General features: G+C 46.2%; 1 pseudogene; it reads left to right on the forward strand.

The window, feature by feature from the left end:
- The window catches only part of LOC149367771 (uncharacterized), a 132,192-nt pseudogene that overhangs the window by 73,696 nt on the left and 38,207 nt on the right, over positions 1 to 20,289 (forward strand).

Consider the following 20,289-nt stretch of genomic DNA (forward strand, 5'->3'; position numbering starts at 1 on the left):
GATGTCTTGCATCTACAACGAAAACTAAAGCGATGAAAGCGAGCACGTGCCTGCCGAAACGCTATTGAAGCTGCGCAGATGCTCTACGACAGGCTGTGGGGCAATCAAAACGTCATTGTTTTAGCACACGCTACCAAGCTTCATTCAGAATGCTGCACAGAAGTTTTGGAAACACTTGTGCAGGAAAAACAAACCTGTCGACCAAATTCTGCACAATGGTGTTCTTATCACCGATAAAACAAGCATTTCTGGGCATTTTAACAGATATTACACAGTGTCTTCACGAAATAAAGTTCCCTCTTATGTCAACCTGCTGTACCATGCATTGAACCAAGCATTGTATTTTCTTCAGGTGTGTTTTCAATGTTGTTGAATCTGAAAACAAAACTGTCTGCTGGTCCGGACGGAATTCGAAATGTTCTTGCGCCGTTATAGTGAACTTTTACACCAATTTCAATTCATAATTTCCCATGCGAGCCCATCAACTGGCACTGTTCCTTCGGACTGGAGAGTTGCGCTGATTCTGCCCATACCAAAAATAGTACAGCCTCATCTATTACTAATTTTCGTCCAGTATCACATCTTCTTGTAAACTTATCAAACGCACTATAGTCACTTGTATAGCTTCCATTCTAAATGACGGAGACATTCTATCGTCACACCAGGATCGCTTTAGAAAGGGCTTTTCGACCTTCAGTCAATTCACATCTGTTGTTCATAGTTTTGCGGACATTCTAAACAAGTCAGGGCAGATGGACGCTCATTTTTCTAGATTTTAAGAAAGCTTTTGACCTTGTTTCACATGCCAAACTAATTTTTAAGCTTGAAAATATCGGTCTTCCTTCTTTCCTAATTGCCTGGGTTTCTGCTTACCTTTCTAACCGCGCCCAATTCGTCAGTATTGATGCCCATTGTTCAAGCTGCCTTCCGGTCACTTCTGGCGAGCCGTAAGGAAGTGTGCTTGGACCATTACTGTTTTTGGTCTACATCAGTGCCATTGTGGATGTAATTAGTGAACCAGTGCAGGTTTTTCACCGATGATTGTGTTTTGTTTCACGAAATCAGATCCTACGAAGACCAAGTCATCCTTAATTCTAACCTTCACAACATTCATTCATGGTGCAGTCGATGGGAGATGAAGCTTAACAGTGACAAAACAGTCTTTAGGAAAGTCACCAATAAACAAAGTAGCCTATCATTTCTGTATGCCCTTCCAAATCACCCGCTTGAGGAAGTGAACGAATGCAAATAGTTAGGTGTTACTATAACCGATAATCTTAGCTGGAATAAACATATAACCAACATATTTACGTCATCATTTCGTAAACTTTGCTTTCTTAGGCATAGATTAAAAGGTGCGCCTTCTAGTGCGAAACTTCTAGCATACACATCCATCATCAGACCGAAACTTGAGTACGCATGCACCGTCCGGGACCCTTACACAAAACATATCATTGAGGCACTGGAAATGATCCAGCGAAAATCTGTTAGATTCACCTTTAATAAATATCGTTCTACTGACTCTCCAACCACCCTCATGGCCCAAAACAACATATAGAAACTCTAGAGGCCTGTGTAGTGTGCGATGTCAGTGCACGTTAAAGAACCCCAGGTGGTCGAAATTTCCAGAGCCCTTCACTACGGCGTCTCTCATAGCCTCATAGACCGATAGACATTGCAAGCACGAAGAAAAATTCAACGATTGAAATTTATTTTCCTACTCAAAATTAACTCTCCATGAGCCCTGATTTATTTCTTAAACCTATCACAACGCGACTACCACTACATCGTAACACGGAATCACTAACACCGTACAGTGCTAGAATCAATGATTCTAAATACTCATTTTTCCCTCACACAATAACTCAATAGAATGATCTCCCGCCTGAGGTTGTAAACAGCATTGATGCCATCAACAAAATTGCTTATTGATAATTGCTGAGTTGTTTTAGAGCGCAGCTCTTTGGCGTCCGTTCCTGGGTTTCGCGTCGTCGTCGGCGTCGTCGTCGGCGTTGTCGTCGGCCTCGTTACCAGCTCCGCCCCCCTTTCATCCCCCCATCGCTAGCAGCGACCGACTGATACCGCTGGATGCCGCTGACGCCGCTAGAGAGTCAAGATAACGTGACTGCATAGAACACCGTCGCCGCCATGCAGAAAGAGGAGGAAAGGGTTCCCCCCCCCCCCCCTGTTCTTGTGTGGCGGATAGGGTGCTCTTCAGTTGCCGACGCGCCGGTTATTTCACGTAGGCCCCGGCACGTCGACGAATACGTGACCACCTTCCCACGGCTAGACCTGGTTCTTAGCGCTGCGGAAGCGAGGGTATCATATTGTTTGTGTCGGCATCGGCGGCGTTGTCCCTGAAACCAACTCCGCAGCTGGGGTTGACTCACTATCGAAAAGGTGAAACAGCTTATTTGCTGCGCTCAAATTTCGCATTAGGAAGTAACGTAATCGTCGGTATTTGGTTTTTTTCTTGTTCTTTACTATGTCCTATTGCTTATATGTTAGTTTCCTGCTATGTAATTTGCCGTGTTTCTTTTTATGTACTTTTGCCCCTCCTGCTTGGTCCCATCTTAGGGTCTGCAGTATTCGAAAAATAAATAAAAAAAATTAAAGTAAATTTCAGTGTAGTTCTACTACTGCAGAACCTGGTTAGAGAACGAAAGCTATGGCGTATCAAGCAGCTATACGTGGCTTGGCGTCTGTAACGTTGAATGAATGAATGAATGAATGAATGAATGAATGAATGAATGAATGAATGAATGAATGAATGAATGAATGAATGAATGAATGAATGAATGAATGAATGAATGAATGAATGAATGAATGAATGAAACACCTCTCTTTCACCACCCCACGTACCTCAAAGCGCGATTCAGGCGTCCACTGACCCAGCGATCCAGTTATGCGCAGTTCCTTTCCTTAAAGTTGTCCGAGTCGGAAACGTTGCCAACGGCAACGGCAATTAACACGATGAACACTGACGGCCTATGGCTTTAATGCCGCGTTTCTGCCACAACGTTTTCAATCCCTGCGCATGCAGCGCTTATCTGTCACTGACTGGACTGCGGCTTGTCAATGCTTTCGTAGCGAGTAGAATCCTCTACTCGACACCTTACTTGCACCTGCGCTAACACGATGATGACAAACTGGTTGTCGACCTCTCGGTCTCTACTTCCAACCGGAGACTTCTAGCCTTGGGCATGATGAACGCCTTCCACGAGCTTCGAGATGCCCACTTAGTCAGCCAATACACGCGTATCGCACAGAGCACGTCCGGTCGCCGCCTCTCGCACTGGCTACACATCAAACACGACTAGGAAAGAGTGCCAGAACCCTGGAGACGCGCCCTCCGGGTTCGACCCTTTCCCCGTAACATCTCCAGAGAAGACCATAGCGGTCATCGCCAGGCGCACGGGGATGCATTGGCGCGATACTATGGTCCCCAACAGCACGTGTAGTACGTGGACGTTGCCGGCCCACCCCACGGGGGATGGTACACGGCCGCAGTCGTACAGCTAACGCGCTCACTTTCAAAGCCTACAGCCCAACACAGGCGGAGGAGATCGTCATTCCTCTGGCTCTCACTAATCGCAAGTTGAAACACATCATCGCCGACTCGCGAAGGTCCTGTCGGAACAATGAGCTGGGGTGGGCTCCCCCGCTTGCCTGGCGCATACTTCACTCTAGGTGCCGATGCGAAAATCCAACACCACGTAACCTGATTTGGGCCCCCGGTCACCAGGGGCTCCAGGGAAAGAACAGGCCGATCAGGCCGCCCACGCAATCTCTCCCCGGGCTATGTTCCTGACCCCGGAAGCCTATTACCAATCAGAGAATCTGGCCCTTACATTCATACACATCACCGATTACTACAAAAAGGAGCACCGGCGCTACCCGGCCCCTTGTAAGGGTCTGGATCGCGCTGACGAGCGCGTTCTCATCGAAATTCTCACTAAGACTGTGCTTTTCCCGGCGGTGCTTAAGTGTTTCAACACATTTGACGGCGCGTGCTAGTTCTGTGGGGATGTGGCTCACACCTCCGACATTGTTTAGACGTGCCAATCGAACCCAGCTATCCCCCCCCCCCCAACACCATCAGAGAGGACAGGGAGGCGGCCCTGCTCGGCTGGCAGGACCTCAAGAACCAAAAGGCCTTTGTTCACCGGACGCGGGCGGCGTTGCTTGCCAATGGAATATTGGCTCCGCCTAGTATTGTGAGGGGAAAGGGCCAATAGGACCCTACCCCAATCACCTCTCTGTGACAATTTAATGGATGATAAATGTTTTTACCACCACCACGTAGCTGAAAGCACGGCTAAGATGTCCACTGTTCCAGGGCGTCAGTTATGCGCCTTTCCTTTCCTTTCGAAGCTGCCGCTCTTCATGGGTTTCGTAGCTTAAAGCGTGAATAAGGCGTTCACATCATGGTCACAGTACTGCGGTCCGTGACCTTGGCTTTAAATGGCGTAGTGAAACTTTCTCTTCAAAATTAATAGGTGTAAGGTTAAAAGACCGGAAGCGCGCAGAATGGGTGAGGGAAACAAATGCGGGTTAATGATATTCTAGTCGAAATCTAGAAGAAGAAATGGGCTTGTGCAGGGCATGTAATGCCAAAGGAAGATAACCACTGACCCTTAAGGGTAACGGAGCGTATTCCAAGAGAAGGCAAGCGTAGCAGGGAGCATATTCAAGATGATGATGATGATAATGATGATGACGACATTTATGAGAGTCGGTGCTCTGGGCTGCGGGAAAGATGGCAGGAGTAGTCGCAGTTCGTCGTGGACAATGTCGTGGATTCCTTCCCTAAAGTTATCGCTGGTGGTGATCGTCGAGTCCGTGTAGGTGTCGGAGAAGGCGAGTAGCTGCCCGTGGTACTGGCGAGCGCTGGCGTATAGGGCCCTCTTTATGGTGGGGTTAGAGGACCCCAGGCCGCTGAGAAGACCGATTATAGCTTTCGCGTCATACGCTTACGGCGGAGCCTAGTTGTTCCTTCAATTTTTTCTCGAGCTACGTGAGCTCCGAAAACGTGTGCTTAATTTCAGTCGTTCCAATTTGTATGCTTTCGATCATCAAGGACAGCCGTTCTCATAAGTTATGGATCAAACTTAACCTCATCTTACTTCTTGAGTGCGGCACCGGTTCCGAAAAGAGCTGCCCCGTCATGGTACCAACCGCGGAGACGTAGCGAAAATTTTTCCCTTCCTGCAGTAGTACGTTGAAGTTGAAGTTGAAGTTGAAAGTTTATTGAGTAATACAATAAAATTTACAATTCTATACAGCGAGAGGTCCCATGGTACAAGATCGCGGGCGGGACCTCCCATGAAAATAAATTTCAATAAGCAACATAATATAAAATACGCAACACATTAATTAGCGACGAAACAGAATAAATATAGGCACTTAGTGTAATATTAGTTACTGAAATATTTAAATACAAACAATGTAATGCACGATAATGTAAAATAAAACACTCACAGATGCCGCGATACATAGAATCAATAACATAACAAAAAAATCACAAATTAAGAAGGAAAAGCTTTAGTTTGACCTTGAATAAAGAAAGCGTATTAGTTTGTTTGATGTCTATGTTCAAAGAATTCCAAAATAATACGGATGAAAAATGAAGGCATTGTTTCCCGTAGTTAGTTCTGACCTTAGGTAGTAAAAAGTTATTACGCAGCGCAAAACGAGTGACGGTGTTGCTCATGATCGTGCCGGGAGAAAATATGCTTAGCGGGAGATAATCATGAAGAATCTTAAAGAATAGGATACCAAAGTTGTAAAAATAAAGGGCCGAGATAGGTAGAACGTTTAAATCTATGAACAAAACGCGGGAGGGTGACATTCGAGGGGTATTGGTTATGATGCGCATGGCTTGCTTTTGCAGTTTTATTAAAGGCCAGAGATGAATATGATAGGCATTACCCCAAGATGAGATACCGTAGTTTAAGTGGCTGTGGATGAATGCGTAGTAAAGAGATAATAAAGTTTGGACTGGAAAATAGCTTCGGGCTTTAATTAGTGCGCGTAATCCATAAGAAATTTTCTTGCACGTTTCAGCTACATGATGATGGAATTTTAAGTGAGGGTCAATGATAACACCAAGAAAAGAAACTCGATCTTGCGGTGAAATAGCAGCAGAATTGAGGTATAGAAGTGGTGTGATGGGCAATGACTTCTGAGGGGGATGGAAAATCTGAAAACAAGTTTTAGTGACGTTCACGGACAGGCGGTTAATGTGGCACCAACGTTCAAGAGAATTAAGATCATTCTGTAGGTTAAGAATCAGCTGATTAATGTCCTGGTGCGATGATAGCATGGTAGAGTCATCTGCGTATAGTATACTATTGCAATTCTTTAAACAGGATGGTAAATCATTAATGTAGAGTAAAAACAATACAGGGCCAAGAATTGAGCCCTGTGGAACACCCTTGTTAATTAAAGCTATGTTAGATGTATGGTCATTAATAGAGACTATGTGCTGTCGGTCACAGAGAAAGCTCTTCAAGAGCATTAGGGGAGGTCCAGTGATACCATAAGATTCCAATTTGTGAAACAAGATGGAGTGATCAATGGAATCAAATGCTTTGCTAAAATCTATGTAAACTGCTCCTGAGAACATTCCTTTATCAATTGTTAGCCTAACGTAATTTATGAGAGACGCTATTGCAGTATCTGTAGATAGTCCGCGCTGAAAGCCGTGTTGACTATCTGTCAATATGTTAAATTTTTCAATATAACTAGACAACCTTACTTCAATTAGTTTTTCTAAAATTTTGTCAAAAAAAGGAAGAATTGCAATCGGACGATAATTATTTGGCAAAGCTGGATCGCCTTTTTTGAAGACCGGTATTATTTTCGCTATCTTGAGCTGCTTGGGATAACTGCCAGATTTAAAAACGAGATTACAGATGTGGCTAAGGACTGGAGCAAGCAATGACCGGATACTTTTCACATGCTTTCCATGGATATTGTCAACGCCGGGGCCGGTCGTCTTTAAATTAGCAATTACAGATAGAACTTCGTCTGGACACGTGGGGGTAAGAAAAAAGGAGTGAGGGCAGCGCTCAAGAGAAGGTGTGCATAACGAAGAGATAGGATAATTAGGTGAATTGAAAAAATAATTGCTAAATGTATTCGCCATTTCCTCGGGATCAGATAAAGTAACACCACCGTGGAAAATAGATTTAACAACACTAGGTGACTTACGAATATTCAGAAATTCGTCAAGCAGCTGCCATTTTCGTTTAGAATTGTTAGCATGTGTGGATAACTGGTTTTCATAATAACATCGTTTAGCTTTCTTTAGAAGCGACGTTAGTACACTGGAATACCTTTTATATCTCAATTTAAGACGCAGATTGAACGGCTGGTGTTTAGTTTTCTTATACATGTTTTCTTTTTTCTTCAGAGAGTTTAACAGAGCAGTAGTTATCCATGGGGAAATGGGGGTAACGTATTTTCTCGTGGATGATTGGAGCGATGTGCATTTATTGATTGCCGATGAAATTATTTTCGACAGCTCAAGTACAGCCACTTCTGGGTTCGAGGGAATGCTTGTACGGGAACGTTGTACGGGGAATGCTTCGAACGATTCGACGGCCGAGTGGCGCGCCCCGATTATGCGATAGCAAAGAGCCCGATGTCCCCACACCCACCAGTGATACCACACTTTGACCACTGCAAGTTGACAAGTATGTCCTAGGCAGGTGCCAAGAGCCAATTGCCAAGGTTGGTACATGGAAGAGCCAGCTGCGACCTCCCACGGTTGGCTAGTGGCAAATTGTAGCATCTGACTCGCATTTAGGAGGTGCCGGGTTCGATTTTCGGTGCCGCAGGGTACCCTTCGGTTTTGTAATGGGTACAAGATTTCCCCCCGCCAGGTACTGGGCTCTTCTGGGGCGAAATGCTTGGGAAAAGGGTCTTGGACCGAAACGTCGCGTTGACGGGCCAGTGATGAGTTCCGCCGTCGAACAACCCTAAATCCGCCCCGTGCGGTATAAGCACACTTGTGGCCCTCAACCACTGAAACGCCCAAGCGTACTTAAAGTGCGACATTCAAACTCTTTCATACTGTCACAAGTATTCTGTGGAAAGGTGCATGACTTGTGCACATGAGTCATTGATGCGAAGCACAGGTTTTAATTAAAACATTTGCTTAGGGCTAAAATTTCAGTAACCATGTCACAGAAGGCGTTTTTCATTGACTCGCAGGTGGACCCGGATCGGGTGAGCTGGCACGTACAGCACTTGGCGCACGGTCTCGCGGCGACGAATTCGTTGCGGCGCCTCGCCATCAAGTTCACCTTCTCCATCAGCGAGATGCGTCATCTCCTGCTCGCAGCTCGCATCTGCGCCACGCTCGAGGAGCTGCACCTTCCGCGCCTTGGGATCACGCAATATTTGACTGTGTGTCACGCCGTAAAACGTGGGGGCTCCATGGGCAAGCTGGCCGTTGGAATGTGAGTGACCAGTGCGTTTGGTTGGTCCTCCATATGCGGCTTTCTTAATTCTCTAAAAAAAAAAAGTCTTAGAAGTACATATTGTTACGAGGTGACAAGCCTAGGAAAAGGACGACATGATGAAAGATGATAATATGGTTTAATGGCTGTGGGCCTAGCGCGAGCGCTCCGTCCCGCGCCACTGCCCTCTCGAGTGATCGTCCCAATCGATTGCTTAAATTTTCAGTGATGAGGTGGCGATAACCATGATCACCAAAGATAGAAGATGAAAGGCTTGCCACTAAAATGAACGAGATGTTCTGGTGAACGGTTGTCCCTGGAGCTTCAGGTCCAGTGGTCGGTCGCCCACAGGGTTTAAGGACTCGCCGGACACCTTGGGCAGGGGTGCCGTCTTGAATTGGGTCGTCGTCGGGTCATACTGCGTCTGGTCCTGGTCGTCGTGTCTTGTGGTCGGGGTTGGGGAAAGCGGCTGGTCAGTTATGGTCAGGTCGGGCTCGGGTTGAGCCGACGGCGGAGTCCAGGTCCCCTCGGCCAACAACGACCGAGAGCAGAAGGTGGCGATGCTCCAGGGACCGGGATGACGAGGAGTAACCCGCACCTCCACCAAATGTTACGAGGTGGCAAGCCTAGGAAAAGGACGGCATGATGACCGATGATAATATGGTTTAATGGCTGTGGGCCTAGCGCGAGCGCTCCGTCCCGCGCCACTGCCCTCTTATTCGTCTTCGTAACAAAATGTAAAAAAAAGCACGCGGATAATCTGCTACTTATGTACGTTTTTTGGACGGTTTCGTTTGCGAATTCAATAGCTGCTTGGGTTATTATTAGACCGATCTCATTGTAATAGGCCGTGTTTATACTTAGCGAAACTTCGTGAAACCCTGCCACAGCAGTTGTGATGCTTATTAGGGATTGTTTAGCGTTAGCTCGTATTAAAACATGCCCCAGTTGCGCGCCGTCGCCTTCAGCGTCCACAGCGCCACTTGCAACCTGCCTTGGTTGGCAGGTGGCTGAATGGAGAGACGAAATTCCCCTCTGAGAAAGAAAGCGGTAGAGAGGGTGCCGGGCGATGGGCGGCGATGTGAATAGAGGGAAATCCTATTCACCATCTTAGGAGAAACGGGAGAGGGAACAGTGTTACGCAGGAGGCGACAGTGGCCTAATGGCTTGGGCGACCGTCATAGGCTGCGGGAGGTCGTCGGTTCGAGCCCTACCGAAAACCGCTGCAGTCCTGGGCAAAGTCAAGATTCAGCTCCGGCTGTCTGCCTTTGCAACAACAACAACAAAAAAAAACAAGCCATGTCCGCGGAAAATTCTTTGCTGCAACACCACAGCAAGCGCTCAAACATTCGTGTTACACACTCGTAACCGTCCTGTTCCGTTTTCTTAGAACATTTATTCACCATTGGGGTAAAAGTAATTAGAAAAGGACGCGTTCGCTAAGAGTACACAGGATGACGCTGGACGTGCTAGAATTTATTCTTCTGAAAGGGTCTTTTACTGCTGTTTTTTTTCCTTATCCATGAGCTACACATTATCCACCGTAAACAGCTCGCAGCGCCTCTGAGTTCTTCCGATTAACTGCAAAGCACTTTCGCATGAAATTTGTATAGGAGCTATCGTTGGTCGTCAGTGCTTTCCTGCATGCATTCTATATCGGCGTTGAAGCCCCATGAATTTTATCCTAGACAAGCCTAGCACGAGGCCAGGGGAAAGATTGTACCCACTGCATGACCGGTGGTACCCAGCGACACTAGGGATTGAACCTTGCGGCCTCGGCATGCGAGGCGGATAGTCAAGTCAGCAGCTTACCGCTTGTTCGCATAGCAGCCTGAAATGTAATATGAACATTGCGCCGAACGAAAAACAAGAACACTGAAGTACCTCGTTCAGAAGAAACACACGTGGAGTCGCGGCATCTAGCATGTTCCGGTTCTGTTCAGTTTTGTTCAGGTACGATCCTTGCGTTAAAATCCTTCAGATAAGGGTGCCGTTCACCAAATACCCGACGTAGTCGTCGGCGGCGTGAGCGACAAATCCCCAGAGAAGCAAAGTCAGCCACCTGCCGCCTTAGTCAGATGACCTTGTGACGTTATCACAACCTGCCCATCCCCGCAGGGGCACCTTGTGTAACGAGATGTTGGTGCCTGGCGCCACCACGCGCCCTTAGCCCGGAGCTGTCATCCGTACCGTGGCGATAGGTTGAGTGGTGGAGGGAAGAAACCGTGAACGGTGGCGGTCGAGGAAGTGGTCAATCCTCGGCCGATGGGCTCCTCGTCCGTCTACCAGGCGGGATGTCTCGGGATCTTCCTCTGTGCATAAGGGTGAATCAGATGCGACATAATATTAGGAACCCTCAGTCGGTACATGCCGTACGGACAAATCTGCAAAACAATCTGATCGGCCCCCGAAAAGTGGTAGCACCGAAGTCAGAAAATTGATGCCACAGAAGCTAGAAACATCTACGAAGTTTTTTATGGTCCACTCAAATACTGATGAACCATAGCGAACTTCTCTGCATTCGTGATCGCCTAAACTCTAAAGAGCTGTGTAGGCAAAAACTACAAAGCAAAAAAGCAGCGAACCGGAGATTTCTTTGTAGAAATAAACACAAAAGAAAAAAGCAACAAACTGCTGTCATTACAAAATTTTGGAGAAATGAGTGTACAGGTAACTCCGCACCGCACCCTTAACCAATAAAAGATATGACGCTCTTTTATTGGTTAAGGGTGCGGTGCGGAGTTACCTTTGAACCCCTACAGAGCACTGATGCGGAAATAGAAGAACTAGCCGAACAAGGAGTAATAGCAGCCCGACGAATAAACATCCGGAGAAACAATGCTGAAATCAAGACCAAACACATAGTCCTAACTTTCAATAGCACAACTCTGCCTGATTCCATTCACGCCGCATACCTCCACTGTAAAGTCCGCCCATACATACCGAATCCGAGACGATGATTCAAATGCCAGCGCTTTGAACACAGCATGTTGGCTTGCAGGGGTAAACCCACTTGTGTCACATGCGCAGAAGACACACATACCGAGCAAAGATGCGAATGCACACCGAAATGCATCAACTACAATGGCGCACATAGCGCGTACTCCATGTCGGGCCCAGCCTGGAAAACAGAAAAACAAATTATAACTTTGAAGAACACAGAAAACCTGTCCTACCTTGAGGCAAAAAAAGTCTGTCTCCAACGGAGAGGGACATACTCTGAAGCGGTGACGCGGTGACCGCCGCGGCCTTCGGTTTCTGTCGGCACCGAGGTCGATCCGATGGACCTGGTGTTGACATCCAAGTCCCCACCACAGAAGCCGGTGCCATAGTTCACAGCGCTGAATATTTCGCGAGAAGACCACGCGATCCTCGTCGGAGGCCCTCAGGCCCCACTTTAAGCAGCGGCATCCTCGGCGACAGACACCCAGAACAGCTCTGCTGAACTGGACCTGTCGCCCGACCCTTCTAAGAAGGCAACTGCTGGTCCAAGTGAGTCTGCCACTGGAGCAGGGACTGGTTAAGCGGTGCGAACAAAAAAGACTAATGCGTAGGCCACGGGCCATCGCAACCAAGAAGCATCCTCCACGTCCACCGTGGAGAATACGGATGTCAGCGAAAGTCCGCCGACATCTAAAACTCACACAACCGCGGCGTCTCCGCGGAAATCCGGCGCCAAGACAGTGGTGATGGATTCAACTCCTGCTTCGCCACCGCTGCAGCGGCGGCAAGTCTCCCTAGAAAAAAAGGGGAAACCATGAATCACTGCTCTTGAGAATAAGTAACTTTCCCCAATCCCCAAATTATCACAATGGCTTATCTAATACAATGGAATCGTAGAGGTCTACAGAGAAACTACACAGACATAACCGATATGCTCAAAACAATGGCACCTACAGCTGTGTGCCTGCAGGAAGCGAACCTTGGGCCACAGCACACACACTTCTTAAAAAATTGTACTATTTTCCGGAAAGACCGAGTGCAAGCTAGTCGACTCTCAGGAGGCGTCGCTATCATTACGCAAAGCGATGTCCCTGCAAGAGAGGTATCATTAAAGACGAACTTAGAAGCGGTCGCAGTAAACATCGTTAGACATGAAACAATAACAATATGCTCTGTGTGCATACCACCACACAACACAATTACCATGCATGATCTAGAAGAACTTCTGAAACAATTGCCTGAGCCATATGTGATAATTGGGGATTTTAACGCACACTCTTCATTCTGGGGAAGTGAGCGTACTAATTCCAGCGGTCAGCTCATCGAGGATTTCATTCTTTCGAATAGCATATGTTTAATGAATACGGGAAAAGCCACGTGCTGCTGCCCCAGCTCTGTAAAAATGACCTGCCTCGATTTAGCATTTGCATCTTCATCGGTTGTTAACGATTTTCTTTGGGATGTTTTAGACGACCCTCAGGGAAGTGATCACGTACCTACGGTTTTAAAGCTAACATCAGCTACATTCATCCTCCCTACGAAGCCACGGCGATGGAATATCCACCTCGCCGATTGGGCACTTTTCAGAACGAAGGCCACACTGGAAAATGAATATGCCGAAACCCATACAATAGAAGAAATAGATGAAAATTTTGTGACATGTTCAATATCTGCAGCAGTAGAGGCTATCCCACAAACGTCTGAAATTGCGCGAAAAACACACAAAGCTTGGCGGTCAAATGAATGCACATTAGCTAAAAAGAAGCAAAACAAGGCTCGGGCAACTTTCGAAGATACCCCACTGCAGGAAACTTGCTCACCTTCAAAAGGGCTAAATCCAAAGCACGATACATTAGACGCAACGCAGAAAGGGCATCATGGCAACAGTACATATCCTTGTTAAAGAGCTCAATATCATCAAAGAAAATGTGGGAGCAGGTACGGAAATTCACAGGAGATTTTACTTCTTTCACATTTCCGAAGCTGACAACACCCGGTACTCAAACAACATTAGAAGAGCAGGCCAACATATTGGGAGAGCATTTTTCCAGTTTCAAGCTCATCCAACTAGACACACACACACATTCCAAAAGCAAAACACAATAGTAGAAAAACAAAAACTTCCCTTTGGAACATGCATACATGAAGACTACAATCATCATCATCATCATCATCATCATTTATTAACCCTTAAGGGTCCCGTGGGGACATTACATAAGGGGGGGATACAAGTGTCCGACGGTCATACATAAGAAAAGGCAAAAAAAAGAACAAGAAGAGTGAAAAAAAATAAAAACTAGAAAGAAAACTAGACAAAGCAAAACAGTAAACAAATTATGAAGTCAATCAAAGGTAATGTGAGAAACAAGCAAAATAGTAAATACATTAATATAGTCAATCAAAAACAATGTGAAAAAAAACATACAGAAATACGCACCACAGTTAAACAACGCGTCCAATAAAGCGATCGTTTTGCAGCACATCGCAGCTGATACATAGAAAGTTTTGTTCTTCTTGGAAATGGTCGATGAGTAGCTGTCTAAAGTTGGAAGCATTAGTTTCAACGACAATGTTTTCGGGTAAGTTATTCCAAAATTCGATCGCGCAAAGAAGAAACGATTTGTTGAATGCATTGGCGGAGCCGTGCAAGCGCTGTATGCTAAATGAATTATATAAACGGCGAGATGATCGTACCGGAGTGCGCAGAAGGTTTTCACGAAGTGCTGGAAAACTGAAGTACAGTTTGTGGAATAGGCAGAGGATTGAAATTTTTCGGCGAAGCGCTAATGATTTGAGACCGAGAGATGATTTCATGAGAGTAACACTGAGCCGAGGTGTGTACTGCAAGGTGATGAAACGTGGTGCCCGGTTCTGGATGGCTTTGAGTGAGTCAATGAGGTAGACTTGGTGAGGGTTCCATATTGTCGAGGCGTATTCTAGTTTGCTGCGAATATACGTTTCATATGCTAGCTCTCTAATGGCTGGGGGGGACATCCGGATGAATCCAAGTGACCTGGAAGCGCTAGCGCATAATTTTGTTATGTGATGTGCCCATCAGTTCAGTAGTCAGCTCGAAGAGTTGTGTTTCGCACGAAAAGCCTGCCCTGAAACCATACTGATTGAGAAAGAAAAAAAGAATTCTGATCGAGGTGAGATGCAATTTGTGAGTATAATATGTGCTCGAAGAGTTTACACGAGCTACATGTCAATGAAATCGGTCGGTAATTGGAGGGGTCGGTGCGATCTCCAGCTTTGAAACTTGGTACAACTTTGCTTATCTTCCAGTCTTCCGGAAGTTGGCTAGTTTCGAGAGATTGGGCGAAAATCAGTTGTAGGATTTGGCTTGTAATGTATTTTGTTCCTTTGAGGATCTTGGCGGGGATGTTGTCTGGTCCAGGAGAAGTGTATGGTTTCAGGTTGTCAATGAGATTTAAGATTCCCTCTGACGTGATGACAATAGGTGGCATAGGTGCATAATTAAGGTTAGGCAGGTCAAAGCTGCTGCTTTCTGTGGGGTCATGAGTGAAAACAGAGGTGAAATATGTGTTCATTACATCGGAGCGCTCGAGATCTGTAACATCGGAGCCGTCTCGCGCCTTCAAAGAAATATTGTAGGAATGGTTTTTATTGGGTATGAGTAGGCTCCAGAATTTTTTCGGGTTCACTCGTGATATGTTCATGAGGTCGTGGCAGTAAAATTTTCTTTTCGAAGATTGTAAAAGGTGTATGTATTCGTGTAGGCAATCGACGTATTTCTGCCACCTCACAGTGCATCCTGATTTCTTGGCACTGCGGAAAAAGCGTTTCTTCTTTCGAGATAATTTTCTCGGCGCATTGGAGTACCACGGTTTACCGGTGTTCCCTCGGATGCAGATTAGCGGGACATAAGTATCTATAAGAGATAAAAGTTTTTCCTTGAAAAAACACCAGTTTTCATTCACCGATTTAGTGTGTCTGGAGATTCCAAAAGCGCAAAGGAAATCTCCGAGATGGGCGTTAATGCTCACGAAGTCAGCCTTGGAATAATCTCGGATAAATTTAATAGACGGTTGGCGGATGGGAATTTGAATGGAAAGGTTGAAAGATATTAGGCAGTGATCGCTTAGTCCACTAGTACACGAAAGCGATTCGATCAATTGAGGGTTAGAAACGAGGACTAGGTCGAGAATGTTTGAACCTCGCGTTGGAAGGCACACAGCTTGAGAATCGTTGAAGGTAAGGACTAGTTCTAAAAAGTCTTTGGATTGCCGAGATGATGCATTCAGGTTTTCTCAGGGGATGTCAGGGAAATTGAAGTCCCCACAGACTTTAAGATTGGCGTGAGGGAAACGAGACCGTAAGTCTTCAAGAACAGAGTGAAGGTTATTAATAAACGACGGATCGCTGTCAGGGGCTCTGTAGCATGCGACTAGTATGTTGGTACCAGAGTGAAAGGAGAATTTAACGCATAGTATTTCACTATGGCTGGTAATACTAACTAGAGTGGAAGAAAAGCTTGATTTCACTAGAGCAAGGATGCCGCCTCCCCTGCGGTCTACTCTGTCTAGCCGGTACACGTTAAATGACTGATTGTCATGAAGTAGTTCGAAATCTTGAATGTCGGGTGTCAGCCATGATTCAGCGAATAATGCGATGCTTATTAATGCGAGCTTATGCGAGCTTATTACAGTGCAGGAACTAAACACAGTACTAACGTCTGGTAAAAAAACAGCACCAGGCCCAGACATTATACATTATGCCATGCTTGCCTACCTCTCTGAGACTGCCATAGAGGCTCTCCTAAAGTTTTTTAATAAAATATGGATGAGTGGAGAAATCCCCCAAGCATGGAAAGAAGCAATCATAGTACCCTTCCTAAAACCTGGGAAACCACCAACTAGTCCCACCAGTTACAGGCCAATAGCACTCAGTAGCTGTATAGCAAAATCATTCGAAAGCATTCTAAACATCAGACTAACCTTCATACTTCAGTCCCAGCAACTTTTAGATATACACCAGTGCGGTTTTAAAAAGACATGTTCCACAAGCGATCACCTTGTGCGCTTTGAGAACACAGTCCGGGAAGCGTTCATCCACAACCAACACTGTATCGGGGTCTTCTTCGACCTGGAGAAGGGTTACGATACCACGTGGAGGTTCGGTATCCTCCGTGACCTAGCGGGCCTAGGTATCCGCGGCTGGATGCTGAGCAGTTTGATCGACTTCCTGACCAATCGCACGTTCAGAGTCCGCCTAGGCGCAACCTTCTCCAACACTTTTATTCAAGAAACTGGCGTACCCCAGGGGTGCATCCTCCGCACGACCTCCTCATCAAAATTCTTACTAACACTGTACTGTGCCCGGCGGTACTTAAACATTTCAACGCATCCTTTGATGGCACGTGCCAGTTCTGTGGGAAGGTGGCTGACACCTTCCACATGGTTTGGGCGTGTCAATCAAACACATCTATCCCCCCCAACCCCAACCCCACCAGAGAGGACTGGGAGGCGGCCCTGCTTGGCTGTCAGGACCTAAAGACCCAAAAGGCCTTGGTTCACCGGACGCGGGCGGCGTTGCTTGCCAATGGGGCCCCGGAATAGGGGCTCCACCTAGTATTTTTAGGGGAAAGGGCCAATAGGGCCTACCCCAATCACCTCTCTGTAAATATTTATTGCATTATAAATGTTTTTCACCACCACCACCGCACGACCTTATTCATCATCAAAATGAACCCCATAGGAAAAGTAATCCCAAAATTCATAATGTACTCAGTTTACGTAGATGACCTCCAAAAATTCGGGGGGCACTTTGACTGTCTAAAGTGCGTAGAAGCGAAAGTGTTTTCCGCACCACTTTGACTGCTTCTGTGTCACTGGTGGCGCCACATGTAATTTAGTACTAATTACTAAGTGATGACAAATCAGTAATTAATGGTTAATTACTGATTAATGCCTGACTACTAATTAACTGCTAATTAATGACGCTTAAGCTTCGCTTTTAGGAGTGGAACGCGACAGCGTGTTGTAGCGCTGCCAGGGAGTCCACGGAACGCCACCACCCGTTCGGCGCGATGCCTTGCCGTTTGAAGGCAACGGTTTTTTAGGAAAGGAAATGGCGCAGTAATTCTGTGTCATCTCGGTGGACACCTTAAGCGCACCGTAGAGGAAGGGAGGAAGTGGGAGTGAAAGAAGAAAGACAAAGATGGCCCGTTATGAAGAAAATGAAAATTGTATTTGAGGAAAGGAAATTACTCAGTAACTGTCTGACATATCTCGGTGGACACCCATCAAAATTCAGGGGGAGGGGGTGCACTTTTTTGACCTAAAGCGCGGTCACTGATGTGTGGTAAAGATGTTAAGCTTGGCCTCTAAGAGTGGAACGCGACAGCGTCTTGCAACGCTGCCACGGAGTCCATAGAACGCCATCGCTCATTTGGTTCTACGCCTCGCTCGTCGGTAAATTGGTTTTTGAGGAAAGGAAATGTATCTGTCTCTCATATCTCGGTGGACACCTACCCCTCGCCGGAAGGGAAGGGAGAAGGATGGCAGTGAGCGAAGACACCGTATTCACTAGACGCGCTTTTGTTCATTCCAAACCATCGAGCTGGCATGGCGGAGTGGATAGCATGCTCGTCTCGCACTCCGAAGACCGGGGTTCGATTCCCGAGCTCGACCAATTTCCTACTCTGTTTTATTTATTTATATGACCTGATTAGAAAAGTTAATTAGGCTAATTGGGTACTTAAGCAATTAACTAAGCTCAGTCCCACTTACTTGGAGCATCACTATATGATCCCTTCAATTGGTCGCATGGTTACCAGCCAAAGTACAATCGGCCCTGTTTGAAATTGGCGCACTGTGACGTCACGACCGTTTCGACCAACTGAAAAGCGTGACATTTCTGTCCACAACTGCTGCTTACAACGATGAGACATTAAAGGCTTTCGCCTTAATAGCATTGCGAAGCAATACGTGGTTCTGTTTCCGTTCTTCTCGTTCTTCTTCTGTCTCCGCAGCTCGCTGATTCTTTCTCTTTGCAACCTGCCAAAGCGTATAGGCTGGAGGCGGCATTTCATGGGCTTGACGAGAAGAGCGCAGAGAGGCCTCGGCCGTGGCTATGCGCCGCGCAAGGCAACGGCGTGAGATGGAGCCCCGTTTTTAAGCAGATGGTATGACGTCACATAGCGCGCAGCGCCCCTGGTGAGAGGAGTGGGAATGAGGCCGTGGCTATGCGCCGCGCAAGGCGACGGCGTGAGATGGGGCCCCGTTTCTACACAGATGGTATGACGTCATGCAGCGAGGTCACGCGAAAGGTCAAGCATGGCTATGCGGCCGCGGCACGGCACGGGCTGAGGTGGTAGCGAAAGTAGTATTGCTTCGCAATAACAAATAAACAGTCTACCTGGGCAGATAGAAAGGGATTTAGATTTTTCCCTCAGAAAACAGTAGCGGTTCTATTCTCTTTGAGACGAGGCCTACAGGCCGACCCCTAACTATATTTAAATCAAACGTCATTACCTGTCAAACAAGAGCATAAATTTCTAGGGATAACTTTCGATAAAAAGCTCACTTTCTTGCCACATATAAACAGCTTAAACAAAAAAGCTTCCCAGGCCCTCAACGTGCTGAAACTAGTGTCAAGAAAACGCTGGGGTTCTGATAGGGCATGCCTGTTACACATCTATCGTTCTCAGGTCCGCTCTAAGTTCGACTATGGGTCCATAGTATATGGCTTAGCAAGACCATCTTACATAAAACGACTGGATCCTATCCACAATCTTGCTTTAAGGTTGTCTTCCGGTGTTTACAGAACTTCCCCTAATAGCAAGTCTGTATGTGGAAACTAATGAACCTGCCTTAGAAGATCGAAGAACTGCACTAACATGTACATACATCCTCAAAATCCTTTCTCAGCCCAAACATCTCTGTTACCCAATTGTCACGAAATGCCCATCCCATATACTCTTCAACAAGCCTCACGCGATTAAGTTGTTGCTCTTGCGCTTCGAAGCAAAATGCCAAGCTCTGAACATACTGAATGAAATTAAAATATTGCCCCAAGACACGAAGCGCTACCACCATGGTACACTCTCCCCACAGTGTGTGACGTCACACTAACACGCCTTGGGAAAAGGTGTACACCACGTGACTATATAATACAAGAATATCTAGGGCTACAAGAAAAATACAGAAATTACACTGCATTTTATACTGATGGGTCAAAAACCCATGCTCATGTAGGAAGCGCAGGAATACAAGGAAAAAATTAAAATGCTGTACGACTGCACTCATGTGCTACAGTTTTCACCGCTGAGTGTTCTGCCATTTGTGTTGCGGTACAGAAAATAACAAATGAAAACATCAAAAACAGCATCATTTATACAGATTCACTGAGCGTCCTTACAGCATTAAACTCCAAAAATGCCACGAAGCCACTGATTGGAAGCATCATACACAATATAGTAAAGGTCACAACACAAAAACATGTTATAAAATTCTGCTGGGATCCCAGTCACGTTGGCATCAGGGATAATGAGAGAGCCGACATGTGTGCTGCACAAGCCAGAACCATGGAAATAAAACATGTGAATTTGCCTCCTAAGGATTACATGAAGTTAGTGCATAGCAAACTAATAGCCAAATAGCAAGATTCTTGGGAAAATGAAGGAAACAACAAGCTGCATACTGTAAAGCACATTTTGAAAGAATGGAAGTCATGCCGCCATAAAAAACGTTTTATCGAAGTAATTTTATGTCGTTTACGCATAGGCCACACACACGTCACCCATAACTTCTTATTAACAAAAAAAGACAAACCTGTGTGTGAAATGTGTGGTGAGGAGCTCACAGTAAATCACATTTTAATTTCTTGTTCGCATCTCGAAGAAGTTCGAAAAATT

Source organism: Amblyomma mixtum, chromosome 1 (genome assembly GCF_055824585.1).
Source record: "Amblyomma mixtum isolate Tamu chromosome 1, ASM5582458v1, whole genome shotgun sequence".
NCBI lineage: Eukaryota > Metazoa > Arthropoda > Arachnida > Ixodida > Ixodidae > Amblyomma > Amblyomma mixtum.